Source organism: Mirounga leonina, unplaced genomic scaffold (genome assembly GCF_011800145.1).
Source record: "Mirounga leonina isolate KUSES-001 unplaced genomic scaffold, KU_Mleo_1.0 Mir_82, whole genome shotgun sequence".
In the NCBI taxonomy this organism is placed as follows: Eukaryota; Metazoa; Chordata; class Mammalia; order Carnivora; family Phocidae; genus Mirounga; species Mirounga leonina.
In genome coordinates this window covers 20967578-20982652 of record NW_023270825.1, presented here as the reverse complement: position 1 = coordinate 20982652, position 15075 = coordinate 20967578, and the positions used below count along the sequence as shown (strand labels likewise).

The window sequence follows — 15075 nt, the reverse complement described above, 5'->3', positions numbered from 1 at the left end:
CACACACACACACACACACACACACACACACACACACACACACACACAGGAATATTATGCAGCCATAAAAAAGGATGAGGTCATGTCATTTGCAATAACATGGATGGACCTAGAGGGTATTATGGTAGTGAAGTAAGTAGGTTGAGAAAGACAAATACCATATGATTTCACTCATATGTGGAATTAAAAAACATGAAGAAACAAAAACAGAATGACACCTATAAATACAGGGAACAAACTGATAGTTGCTAGAGGGAAAGGGGTGGGGGGATGGGCAAAATGAATAAAGGGGAGTGAGAGACACAGGCTTCCAGTTATGGAATGAATATGTCACAAGAATAAAAGACACAGCATAGAGAATATATAGTTAATGGTATTGTAGTAGCATTGTATGGGGACAGATGGTATCTACACTCGCAGGGAGCACAGCATAAGGCATAAAGAACCTGAATCACTATGTTCTGCACCTGAAACTAATGTAACATTGTGTGTCAACTATACTCAAATAGAAATTCAAAAAAACAACTCATCTCTGGTGAAAGGAGAAGTGGAAAAGGTTCTTTTGGTTCAGGAGCTTAAAAGAGAAGGAGAAGCATCCAGAAGTTACTGTAAGGGAGAACGTATGGGAGGGGAAAAGAGGGTCTCCATCCTGACTCTGAGTTGAGCAGAGTTTTTATACCCAGGAAGTGCCAGAGGTGGGGACCAGGACAAGGACCATCTGTAGGGGCACTGGGACAGTGTCCATGTCCTTACTGTGACCAGGACAGGTGACTCATCAGGCCCGCCTGTCCCTCTGCCACAGTGGAAGTCTCACCCATGTGTGCCCCCCTAACCTTACTCACTATTCTTCTGGCTACCACATGAGGAAACAGCCCAGCAACAACCCGTTTGAGCCTTAGTGACAGGAACTGCTACTTCTCCAAGGCTGAGTCTGTAAATTCAGCAGGGGGCTTGTGATAAGGGCAAAGAAACAGAGCCGGGGGCTCTCACACAGTATCACATAGGCTTGGGTACATGTCTGTTGGGGATAAGGAGAAGAGCGGGCATTCGGACTGAGTCTGTATCAAGCCTGTCTTCTATGTGTGAACTGCTAGGCTATAATATAGCTTCCAGGAGAAATTCAAAAGGTCTCTTGGTGGCAGGGGTACCATCAGCTGGTCTAAGATCACCCATACAAAGGTTAAGGGCAATTTCCACTAGCTGAAAAGATCTCTATAAATGATTCCCTTTCACCTATATTGCCCAAAGCTCATTACTTTATTTTATATGGACTTTCCAGCAATGACAATAACAAAACAACCAACAGCTCCTGTAATGAAATAAGCTACTTCTTTTCAATTAAATTTGGAGTTGGTAATTTGTTTTCATTTCAGTACTTATCCAGCTCCTGCTTAGTTACCAAGATCAAAGGAGACATTCTATATTTATTTATTTATTTATTTTGAGAGAGAAAGCATGAGCACATGCACACACAGGGTGGGAGGAAGGACAAGGGGAGAGGGGAGAGAATTTTAAGCAGCTCCATGCTCAGTGTGGAGCCTGACACAGGGCTCGATCTCAGGAGATCATGAGATCTGAGATCATGACCTGAGCCAAAATCAAGAGTCAGATACTTAACCTACTGAGCCATCAAGGTAGCCCAAGAGACATTCTTATACAGACTGATGGTAGATGAAATTTATAAACTGTCAACACATCAAGTTAAGATAATTTCTTAGAAAAATAGGACAGCAACTAATTTCTAGCAAGACAATAGATTTATTCTTGCAGGTAGAGATGATTTGTATTTCTGAACATCTCAAATTTTTCAGAAGCCCTCATGAGGTAGATAATCTGCAGGCAAACAGTGAAATGCTATTTCCAGATGGTTCACCCACTCGGTACTTTTCCTGACTTGGTATAGCATCCACACTGTCTAGCATATATACACCAGCGTCTCCTGGGTGGACACAAGACTCCTAAGGGAAAGGCTAGTTTAAAAGTGGTTTGAAGTAATAACAGATTAAATTCCTGGCTTCGTGCTGGTCTCTACTGCCTGTTTTGTGTCACTGTAGGCAAGAGAGGGTAAAGCTTGGGCCCTGGAGTCTGGTCAACCTGGCTCTGCCATTATAAAACTATGAGCTCTTGGGCACCCTACTTCACCCTCTCTAAACCTCAGGATTTCTCAACTGTCAAGGCAAATAACATAAAGTCGTGAGGGTAGATGGGATCATTAATGGACACTGAATTTAACTGGCCCACAGCTCAATAAATGTTAGCTATCACAATAAAAAATATGTAAACATTATTTCAGAGTTCTCAAGGAAACAAAAAAGAGAGGGGGAAGAAAGAGAGAGAGAGAATGCCTTTGAAGTTGTATTATTAATCTGATGAGGATTGAAGGACATATTGAAGAGGGAAAGGAGGAAGAAAAATGGAAGGAAGGGAAAGAGGGATGGAGAAGGAGAGAGGACTGTCTCAGATTATGATTCCATGAGTCCGAATCTTTCCATAATTATTGCATAGATAAATCCCCAAAGGCTTGGGGATGACAAGAGATAGGAGGGTCTGCATTCACAACGTCATTGTGACTACAACAAAGCAGCACTAGTCTATCACGTAAGAGAAGTGTTAAGTCTTGAGTACACTCTGCTCAAGACAGAACATCCAACTTTCTATTATCCCTCTGGTACTAAGAATTGCCTATGGAATTGTTGGGCAGGTCTAAGATGTTTTCATATTCCAGATAAGTAGTCCCCAAAGTGGGGGAATGCACCCAAAGATGTACACGGAATGATCCACTGGGGTGTGGGAAGAAAATATCAGAGCTTCTAATTTTGTTTACTTTTTAACCCATCCTTTAAACATTTCTAATGTTTGTCTACATGTTATAAAACATTTACTAAAATACCTAGTATGTTTGTAATTTATAAATAATAATATTATACACAGATACACACACACACATTAGAAACTCATGCTCAAGTCTTTGGAGAAACATGACCAAACATTTGGAGAAAACTGATATAGTACATTAGGCATGTTTCAAATACTTAGCATGACTTCACATATACAAAAAGATATCACCTCTTCCCTGTTCTTTGTAAAAGTGGACTATTGTAACCAGAAAAATGGTCTTGGTTGTCAGTCCAAAGGGAGAAGTATCTTGCTAAATAAGAAGAATCTATTATTCCCTTAAACTCTCCTATTATTTGGGCAGTAATTCAATCCTAAATGCCCCAGCTCCCCTGTGATCATGCTAATGACCTCAGGCTTTCCCTGTTGCCTAGAACCTAGCTAAATATGACTTCATCACCACTCCTCCTTGTTTTCTGGAGAGTTTTAAGAACAGTCTTCCAATTCTGCAGAAATTAGGAAATTAACCTAAATAAATGTCGGAGTTCCTGCCAGGGTCAAGAACTGGCATGACCTCAGTATCAGACCACCAGTCTTCTCTCCCTTTCTGGTTTATCCTCTTGGTGCCCAGTTGGCGCGAGCCAAGCTACTCATGCTGTTTGACAAAGTCCAAGTATGGGGGACGATCCTGAAAACAGGAGACTCCACAGCTGGCTCCTGCTATTCTCTTTCATTTTGTTTATGGCAATCTTTATAATTGTGGGAATATTTCTGGGGTTTCATGATAAAGTGACTACTCATCTTAGTTACGCCTATCTAAGCAATCATAATGAAACTAATTCCACGAAGAATTAGTTTCTATAGAACAAAATAACAAGACGGTCACGCTCTGTCTAGCACCTTTCTCTTTGCGTACTGTTTTTTAGTTTTAGCGAAAGCCAATAAGCAGAAATCAATAAAGGTCATGTTAATCATTACAAAGGAAAAATGAAAGAAGGCTATGGCTGTAATCCAGAAAATGATCTAAGATTTGGAAAAACAAAAATATCCTAACATATAAATAAAGTTCCTCCGAAGCTGTCAGGAGGAGATGCTTGCAACCTGATCCTGTGTCTGTGTCTCCTCATTCGCCGACGCCGTCCTTTCCTACGAGAGACCCACCCCGGCTGGAGCTGGACTCCGGCACCCAGCGAAGACATAGCAATGGCAGGAAGAAGGGAGGTCTGTGAGCCTGTGAGATCCTGACCCATGCCAGGGTCATCACTAGCACAGTGTCTTTATTTATTTTTTATTTTATTTTTTAGAGATTTATTATTTATTTTAGAGAAAGTGAGAGAGCACGAGTGGGAGGGACAGAGGGAGAAAGAGAGAGAAGCTCAAGCAGACTCCATGCTGAGCATGGAGCCCAAAGCGGAGCTTCATCTCACAACCCTAAGACCAGGACCCAAGTGAAAACTGAGAGCTGGAGGCTTAACCGACTGCATGACCCAGGCACCCCTCAGCAAGTGTCTTTAAATTAAATGTTTTAAATGTCCTGTTGTTCAAGTAACATGTTGAAACTGTTACTTTTGCTTTCAATAAAGTTTTAGAGGAAAATTCAACCCACATAATTCAGAGCAGAAGGACACATTCAATAGAGTGAACAGTACAGATGGAAGAAATCGCATATTGCCTCTCCTGCATCCTTCCCCCACGATTTTGGGTAACCACTTCACAACCGAACCTTTTCCCCCCCTCTCATTCAAGTCTTCAGGAATCAAGGTGCTCCACCCCTGATGCATATGACCCAAGCAAAGTCAGATACTTGTTGGAAATCTTGGATAGACTGACACCAGCACAGGAAAATAGTGGGAGCTGAGGTATTCAGATAGAGGCACGCTGAAGAGCCTGAACATTAGTTCTTGCTGACTTGAGGCTTAAAGTTGCCAAGGTTCCCGACCATCTGTGGGAGAAAGCAAAAATGGCCTCAGATTCTTCCTTCTTCTATCCATGCTCTTGGGCAGTCCCTTCCCACACTGCCTCTGAGCTGGAGCGTGTGATTTATTTTAGTCAGGATCAAATAGATCACAAGCAGAAACTTGAAAGGTGCTTGTGCACTGGGGCTTGCCCTCTTTTGCTGTACTTGGAGACCATGATGAAGGTTTTCTTCTGATTCTGTAAACTAGTATGTCCTTAGAATAAATTCCTTTTGCTTAAAGTTAGTAAAGTTGGGCTTCTGTTGCTTGCAATCCAAATTATTTAGTAGCCAGGCAGGAGACAGATGACAAGATCTTTGTAGGAACCATGGCAGATATAAATTTCTAGAATGTTCCAAACGTGTCTGGCTTTGAGCCAAACTATTTTGTTGCTCCTCTCCATTCTCCTTCATTCTTTCCACAAGGAAATAGAACAGTATTCCTATGGCTTAAACAATACAAGACACATACTTCAAACTCTGGTAAGGTTGGAGGGGAGGAATTTTAAGACTCTTCTCTGAAGGATTGTCATCGTTGGTCTGGGGCACCGTAGGCAAAAACAGGTGGGAAGTGGATAGGTTCTGACTGCACTGCCAAGTGGTCAATGGGCTGTGGCTCTAGGCTGGTTCATATCCTGGCTATTCCATCTATTGACACTGTGACCTTGGGCAAATTACTTAAGTGTACTAGGGCTTTCCTTCAACTGTAAAATGGAGATAATAATATTAACCTATTTTATTTTATTTTATTTATTTGACAGAGAGAGAGAGCAAGCACAAGCAGGGGGAGCGGCAGAGGGAGGAGAAGCAGGCTCCCCGCTGAGCCAGGAGCCCGATGTGGGGCTTGATCCCAGGACCCCGGGATCATGACCTGAGCCGAAGGCAGACCCTTAACCAACTGAGCCACCCAAGTCGCCCCTAATATTAACCTCTTAAGTTGTGGTGAGGACTGAGTTAATTTATGTAAAGTTAACATAGTAAACATTTTATAAATATTTGGTGTTATTATTATAATGATTATTCCTTAGAGCCTAGGTACCCTTGGGGAACAACTTGGAAAGAGACATTTGGCACTGTGGGAGCTTCGATAAAGCCATGAAACAGAAGGTTTTATTTCTAGTCCGGGCTCTGCCACAAACTTGCTATGGTCTTGGGCAAGTCTCTTTGTGCCATTTCCCCACCTGTAACATGGGATAGTCATAATCTCTGTTCTAATTTGGAAGCAAATATGAAATAACACATATGTAGGAATGTTTCTAAACCTTCAAAAGTGCTTAACTGCTGTTTGGTAAGGTCTGTAATTACTATTCAGATAGTGAGGTAGTTCTGGGTTCCAAATAAGTCCTACAATTTCTCATGTTGTTTGAGTAGGTCCTAACTGGGCAGCTGTTGCATGAGACAGAGAGAGAGAGAGAGACAGAAACGCAAAAAGCAATCTTGGAATAAAGACTATTTACAGATACATTAAACCAAAACCTGTGTGTTGAGAGGCTTGGTTACATGTCAGATCAAAGAGGTCACAGCCTTTTCAAAAGTCTCCCAGAGCCCATTAGTATTTCTGATAAAGTACATGAAATCAAGTAACCAGAGAACAGGGGAAAGTGGAAGGCCAAGAACACACTCATACCTTTCTACCTCCTGAGCTGACAGGTGCCACTTAACTGACATGTTCCCCAACTGTCCATAGGACCAGGGTTGAGTGTCTTTTGCCTCGGCTGGGGATAACTCGGGATTTAAGGCCCACTGAATCTAAGGCACTCATAATGTGAATTCATTTTAAAGCACACTGCTTTTTATAATTTGTTCCAGTCACCAAGTTCTAAACTAAGTAACAATTTGCTTCTGTAATATAAAGATGAACTTTTTTGATGATTTTAATGATTTTAAGGAACATCTTAAGGAATAGTAAGGAACATTTCTATATTTTAGAAAATTTGGATGGTGCAGAAATACATAAAATTAAAAGCACCTTGGGCGCCTGGGTGACTCCGTCAGTTAAGCATCTGACTCTTGATTTCAGCTCTGGTCATGATCTCAGATCAAGCCCCGGGTCAGGCTCCGTGCAGGGTGTGGAGGCTGCTTAAGATGAAATCAAAGCACCTGAATCTTGCTGCCGCCTGAGATTATTGATGTCACTATGACAGTGTTTCCTTCAAGCTGTCTCACTGTGCACATCCACATTCATGAACATATACCTATCTACAGAGCAGGGATTCTTCTGCATGTACAGTTTCAGAACCCACATTTTCTTTTGCTTAATATTCATAGATGAGAGTTTCTATGGGACAACATTCCAAACCGGCAGCGTGCAAGACAGTAAGGGCCAGCAGCTGTTGGCGGTATCCGACCAAGCTGTTACTACGAGCATTACGTACACCAAGAGAGTCTGGAGGGCAGTTGGTATTCATTTCAGTACATATATGCAACGTCTGGCTGCCTCGGTGGGGACGTGCAGGATATGTGAAAGGTAGTAAGAAACTGTGATCGTACATAAAGGATGATCAATGTTGATCATTTGTTTCAGGAAGTAAATGTGATCCTACTGACATTTCAAGTCAGGGACTTCAGCAGACAGAGATGAGGTAATGGGATCAGGATTTCTATTTTCAAATCGAAAGCTTGCCTGGCTGTGACATGCTGAAATGTTGACAAACATGCTGCCTTCCACTCTTTAAAAATAGTAACCTTTGCTTCCTACACTGAGGGCATTTCCTAAGGTCAGACCGAACCTCCTCTGCAGCTGGACTAATGGCCGACTGGTGCGTTTGCCTACTTGTTGCCCCTTCTTTGCATAAATGAGAGAAGTCAAGTGAAGGACATAAAGGTGGAATCATCTGCCCACCTCAAAGCATGAACCTCAGTTACATTAGAGGGCAAGTTGCACAACATAAAACAGAGGTTTGCTCCCTCAGAGACTTTTCAAGAGCACGCACTGCATAGCATAGGGATTTCTATCCTATCCTCAAGAGCAGACAGGGGCAAATACACCAGTCAGCATTTGATAAAGGCTGTTAGCAAATAAAGAATAAATAGTCCCGAAAATATTTAGAGAGGAGGAATGTAACTATTCTGTCTAAAATCTTAAGATTTCTGGTTAAGATTAAGGGGGGTAAGGCATGTGTCAGTGGAGAGAAGCACAACCGTCTTCAGAATCAGGGCAACATTGAGCCAAGGAGAGAGATCTTTATGGTGTTAGTTTTTCTTCAGGGTATTTAAATTGGGATTGGATTGTCTAAACCCACATAGCCCCTGGTGACTTCTGGAGTGTGTCTGGAGTTCTCTGGTGACTTGGGGAGTAGACTTGAGGTTTAAGGCAGGAGAGGGAGCTGGAAGGAGAGAAAGATAATAACCCCACCCACCCACCAACCTCCAGGTTCAAGACCACAGCAGTGGCTTGGGCTAACGCTCACCAGTCATGTGCTGGATGCCAGGTGCTCTGCCAGACTGCACTGAAACTCTCGATTTGATCCTGGAACACCGACATAAGGTAGGTCCTACCTCGGGGACACTGAGGCATGGAGGTTAGTGACCAAAGTCACAAACAAATAAGTGGTGGAGTTAGAGTCTGAACCCAGGAACTGGGAGTTCATGACCCTCAGCTTGACCGCTGTGGGTTCCCGCAAGGCCGACCGCCACTCTGTGTCTGCTTAACTACCTAATCTTGAGCAAGTGACTCCATTTCCAAGTCTCAGCTCCTTCACTTTTAAAAAGCATAATAAAAATAATCTGGTCTGTCCACCACAACATGGCTGTGACAACCAAATGAGAAGACATGGGAATGCATGGGAATGCCACCTGCAGAATATGGCATGCTATCCATCTTCAATTACTTTCATTATTACTGATGAATGAAAAGAAAGAAAAAGGGCACTTATTTCTTCATTTTGAGGTTTGTTCTTTGTTTCGTGTGAACATTTTAATTTTAATAATCAACATCAGGCAATGGAAGTAACCGATATTCACATTAAACATGGAGAAAAAGCAGAAAACATTCCCTCTATCAGGAATCTGTGATTAGAAAGAAAAAAACCCCCATGATTATTTTGACAAGGCAGTGACTTAGAATGGCTCTGGGGGGGCGGGCGGGGGGGAGGCTCTGTAGCTCCAGCGATAAAGCCTGCTCTAAGTGCTCGCAGGCTAGAGACACTTCCCTTTCTGGAAGTGGAAATGTATTCTCAAGGATTTGTGGCTCTCCAGATAATGACTTCCTGTTCCACGAAAACAAAGCACGGCCACTGGAAATAACAGCCTATCTCTGGTCCTTATTCCACATCTTAGAGCTATCACTCTCAGTCTGGTCTGAAAGAGGCTTCTCCAGCTCCGGGCCTCTAAATCCTCAACTGTTAATCGGATAGACAAAAATGCCAGAATTTAAAGCCAAGGTTAGAGAGAGTTACCTTTGAGTAAAACCACCCTGGACTCAGACTAATCTGCTGGAAGTCATTAAACTCCCGAGCAGGGCTCAAGTCTTTGATCTACACTTCCATCACAGCACACACAGGCATGATCTCTTTGTGTTTATTTTCCCACTCTGGCCACTACATAACAGCCTATTGAGCTGAATTGTGCTGGGAACTTCACCTAGGAACCCAAAGTTGGGAAAGAGTTAAAAAGGAACATCTCCAGAAATTAAGGGATAGAAGGGTCAGCAAAGAAGAGTTTAGTCATCTACCATTAAATGAATTCTTTTTTCAGTCGATCTATACATGTTCAAGTTTTATCACAAAGGATGATGGGCAGAAAATACAGTACTTTTTATACAGGAGGCTGAAACACAAGGAAAGGGTGAAAATTAGGCTTAATGTACTGAGGAAGCAAGAAATAAAGTCACAGATGTAACACTCCACTTTCGGGTGCCTTTGAAGTCGCTTTCAATGGAGATTTACCACCGTGGTTGCACAGCACAGTATTAACATTTTATCATGAGCCCTGTGTACAATCAGTCCTGTGATGATAATATTTTAAAAAGAAAAAATGGTGATCGTACAGCTCTGCAAGGGGACAGCTTCTTTCCACCTGAACATGGAATGTCTCAAAACTTAGGAGTATAGAGGAAAAGTTTTCAGAAAGAACTGATAGGACTGGGTCTAAAGTCTACTAATCTGTAATCTTATTAATTACACAGAGGGTTAAAAACTTTCTTTTAACACAAGCAATCTATGTTCACCGAAAAAAAATTAGAAGATACAGGCAAACAGGCGGGGGGAGCACCCAAAGTCCCACATTTACCACCACGATAAGAGACATCTGCGCTATTATAAAGGCTGATGAAGGAGAAACTGAAAATTACATCAGTCCAAAGTGTTCCCAAATTAACTGTAGGACGCAGGTGGGACTCACGGGACACGAAACTGCACACAGCACTAGGATCTGGTGGTCACTTTGAAAAACGTGTCTGGACTTGTGTTCTCTTACGCAACTCCTCTGAACTTCTGCAGAATATTAGAGAAGTTATTCACACATGCACAGAATAATGTGTTGTACAAGAATACCTTGTGAGACCATCACAATAGATGAAGAAAAGTAAAATTTAACACCCATCAGTAATAAAAACTCTCAGCACACTAGAAATGGAGGACAATTTCCTCAGTTTGATAAAGGGCATATGTGTGTGTGTGTGTGTATCTATGTACACACACACACACACCTCAGCTAATATCATAATGGTGAAATATTGAATGTTTTCCCCCAATCTCATCGCATCTATTCAGTACTGTAGTGGAGTCCATATGCATGGCAACAAGGTAAGGAAAGGGAATGAAAAGCAAAAGAAAGAGATAAAACTCTTTTCATAGATGGCATGATTGTGTACTCAGCAAATCCAAAAATATCAACAAAACCACAGAAGCAATGAGCGAATGCAGCAAGGTGTCAGGATACAAAGTCATTACTTAAAAAAGCTAATTATATATCTAAATACTAGTAACAGGGGCGCCTGGGTGGCTCAGTCAGTTAACAAACTGAGGGTTGCTGGAGTGGTGGGGGGTGGGAGGGATGGGGTGGCTGGGTGATGGACATTGGGGAAGGTATGTGCTATGGTGAGTGCTGTGAATTGTGTAAGACTGATGGATCACAGACCTGTACCTCTGAAACAAGTAATACATTGTATGTTAAAAAAAAAAAGATAGGGGCGCCTGGGTGGCTCAGTCGTTAAGCGTCTGCCTTCAGCTCAGGTCATGATCCCAGGGTCCTGGGATCGAGCCCCGCATTGGGCTCCCTGCTCCGCGGGAAGCCTGCTTCTCCCTCTCCCACTCCCCCTGCTTGTGTTCCCTCTCTCCTTGTGTCTCTCTCTGTCAAATAAATAAATAAAATCTTAAAAAAAAAAAAAAAAAGATGGAAGGGAAAAATGAAGGGGGGGAAATCAGAGGGGGAGACGAACCATGAGAGACTATGGACTCTGAGAAACAAACTGAGGGTTCTAGAGGGGAGAGGGGTGGGGGAATGGGCTAGCCTGGTGATCGGTATTAAGGAGGGCACGTATTGAATGGAGCACTGGGTGTTATACACAATGAATCATGGAACACTACATCAAAAACTAATGATGTAATGTACAGTGATTAACATAACATAATTAATTAATTAAATAAATAAATAAATAAATAACACAAACCAGGTACCATGAATAAGAAAAAAAAAAAACAACGGAACAGACCTTTAAGAATTTCAGATAAATGGAATTATTAGACACAGACTTTACAGTAACTATGTTTAATCCTTTAAAACAGATAAAAAATAACCTTGAAATATATACAAAAGAGGATGAGATTTGAAATACAATCAAAATTTAAATAAAATAGAATTGAAATTTAAAAAAAGAAAAAAAGAGTCTACCTTTGGCTCAGGCCGGGATCCCAGGGTCCTAGGATCCAGCCCCATGTTGGGCTCCCTGCTCAGCAGGGAGCCTGCTTCTCCCTCTCCCTTTACAGCTCCCCCTGCCTGTGCTCTCTTACTCGCTCTCTCATGCTCTCTCTCAAGTAAATACATAAAATCTTTAAAAATAAATAAATACTAGGAACAAATAACTGGAAAATGAAATTTTAAAAATTACAATATCATAAAAATTTCAAAAATACAGATTAAATTAAACATGTAAGACCTCTATACTTGAAAACTACAGAACACTAATGAGAGAAATTAAAGAAGGCCTAAACAATGGAGAGATTTCGTGTTAATGGATTTTAAGACTCAAAATGTTAAGATGAAAAAGTTTCTGAAATTGAATTATAGAGTCAATGCAAATCCAAACAAAATCCCTGGACTTTTTTTTTTTTCCCCTTTGGTAGAAACTGACAAACTCAGTTTTTATCAAAGCCTGTCAATAGCCAAGATAATCTTGAAGAAGAAAAATGTTGGAGGGCTTTATTACTAAATTTTAAGATTTACTATAAAGACTCAGTAACTAAGATAGTATAATAGGAAAGACAAATAAGTTAATGGAAGAGAATAGAGAGTCGAGAAGTAGACCCATACATATATACTCATCTGGGTTTTGACAAAGGTGCCGTAGAATTCAATGGGGGAGGGAAGTTCTTTTCAATAAAGTGTGCTGGAGCAACTAGACACACATATGGGAAAAAATAGACCTTAACCTTTTCCTCTCTCTCTCTATATATACAGGAATTAAAGTGAGAAAGGTCATAGATCTATATGAGAACCAAAACTGTAACACTTCTGTAGGAAAACATAAAAAAAACATTTCATGACCTTGCAGGCTGCAGCGATTTCTCATGACACCAAAAAGCACTACCATGAAAGAAAAAAAACTTAATAAATTGCATCTTTTCAATCAATTTATCAAGATATCACTTAAAAAGTTAAAAGGCAAGCTATTAAAAAAAAGACATATCCAGAATACATAAAGAAGTCCCACAAATCAATAATAAAAAGAAGAATAACCAATTAAAAAAAACAGGCCCTTCATAAAAGAAGCTATATGAATGGCCACAGAGCACATGATAAGGTGCTCAACATCATTAGACACTAAGGAAGTGCAAATTGAACTATAATGAGATACGACACATCCACCAGAAAGGCTAAAGTTGGAAAGCATGATCTTATCATATGTTACAGGATGGAAAACAACTAGAACTCTCTTATATTGTTGGTAAGAGTATAAAGCGGTAAAATCACTTTGAAAAATGGTTTAGCAGCCTAATAAATTTGCACATTCACCTAACTTATGATCCAGCAATTCCACTACCATGTTTATATGTGAGAGAAGTGAAAAATATGTCCACAAATAGATTTGTTCAAGAATGTTCATAGCAGCTTTATTAATTATAGTAAAAAACTGGAAATACCCCCACTACCCATCAACAGGAGAATGGCTAAGCAAACTGTGTCATATTCATATAATAGAGTACTACTGTAGCAATAAACCTAAGTGAACTGTTCAGACATACAGCAACATGACAAATCTTAAAACCACTACCTGAATCTCAAAAGTCACTATCACACCATCACTTACCCTGGTTTCACTGATTCATTTAATCTCATATGAGCCCTATAAAGTAGATACAATTATCCTTCAGTTTTAATAATGAAAAAGATTCACAGAGGAAAAATAATAGCCAAGATTGTATTTACTCATTCATTAGTTCATTCAATACTTACTGAGCATATACGTTCGCTAACAAGTGGTGTGTCACATGCTGAGGATAAAATGTTAGCGAAACCAGACACAAGATTTAAACCCAGTCCTTCCACTACACAACACTGCCCGGAACTGCAACGGGCTCTACATCAAAAAAACGAGTAAGACATTATCAGTGCAATTACCATACAATACAAAGTGCTCCTATAGGTATATGCAAAGTGCTGTGTGAACCCAAAAAGGGAAATGCTTGATAATTCTGCCTGAGTTGGTTGAAGCCAAACTGGCAAAGCGGCTGACATCTCCACTGGAAATCTAACAGCAGACAGAGTGCTTTCAGGTGCTGAGAAAGAGTGGAAAGAGCTCAAGATTTGGAACCAAGTCTACCTGGTGGGGATGCTGGCTCAGTACTGACATTTGTGAAATGCGAGTAACTATCCAACAGCTTGAGGGGTGGTTGTGGGAACTGGAAATAATACCTAAAAATCTAAGCACAGGCAGAGAAAACTCAAATTAGAGTAGCTTTTATTTCTGAGCAAATCACTGGTGTCAGTCAGACTGCCAATATACGTCTCCTACTGTAGATGGTGCGTCAATCCCCAGAAAGGCTTACCTCTCAAAATAAGAATGTGATTACCTTTCTAAGGCTTGGAAAGCTTAAGACTAGACCTGCAACCCACAGTGATTTGCTGGCTTTTGATCCCCCTCCTCGTGTGAACATGACTTGTGCCCAACATACGCCATGAGACTGTGTTACATAGAGTTGGCTATCTCAGTTTGAGTGGCTTCCACGGGGTTAGAGCCCAGGCCCCCAAAACACCTGGACTAGTGGGAAAAACAGCCACTCTGCATTGTGCCTTTCCACACAAAACCACCCAGAACATGCACCTGATCACGGGGCCTCCTCTATGCCCAGCTCATGGCAACGTTCCCTTTAACCTGCATCACATGGCCCTATTGGTCTCCAGATTCCTAGAACAGAGGCTAGTGGCAAGTACTAAATTAATCCGAGAGAGACTGCCTAGTAAGGCAGGGCCAAAGTGGCAGAATTTTCTCAATACACAGAGGCTCTTCCTGAGGCACCTGCATCCAAGATTTTAATATAGATAACGAAATAGGTTCAGTATCCCTCCTGATGGCACAGCAGGTTAGTGCTGCTGAATATTAAGGCATTTACAAAACAAGAGGTCAGAAGTTGTTTGCGAGGCTGAGTGGCTCTTTATTGACATTTCCAGTCAAGCTAGAATAATTACAGCAAGAGTGGCCCTGGCACCAGCCTCTCCTAACCACACAGGTTTATAGGTGAAAAGTTGACTGATGAACTGACGCAGAAGGGTGTTTACAATGTTTAATCATCAGAGCGAACACTGCCAACAGCTCCACAAGGAGTACGGCACACGGGAGAGAGCACTGTACCGCAAACAGGCTGTGGGTAACGTCAGGCAAGTGATTTCTGTTCTCCGAGCCTCAGGTCCCTCACCTATAAAATGGGATAATGATGCCCTGCAGCATGTTGTGAGAGTTACAGATAATGTAGGCAAGCGCCTGGCATAATGCCTTGCAGGTACCAGACACCTAATAAATGGCTGCTTCTGTTATCATAATTAATGGAAGGCATGGCCGTCTAGAGTTTTGGAGGAGCCAAGAAGAAGATATATGCTACGAGTTGATTGCTTTTGTTGGATAGAGGCCA

At 41.4% G+C, this 15075-nt stretch overlaps 1 protein-coding gene across 8 annotated transcripts in view; it reads right to left on the bottom strand.

The window, feature by feature from the left end:
* STON2 (stonin 2) overlaps positions 1 to 15075 on the bottom strand; it is a 138421-nt gene that overhangs the window by 20277 nt on the left and 103069 nt on the right. The gene's annotated exons all lie outside the window — the stretch shown is intronic.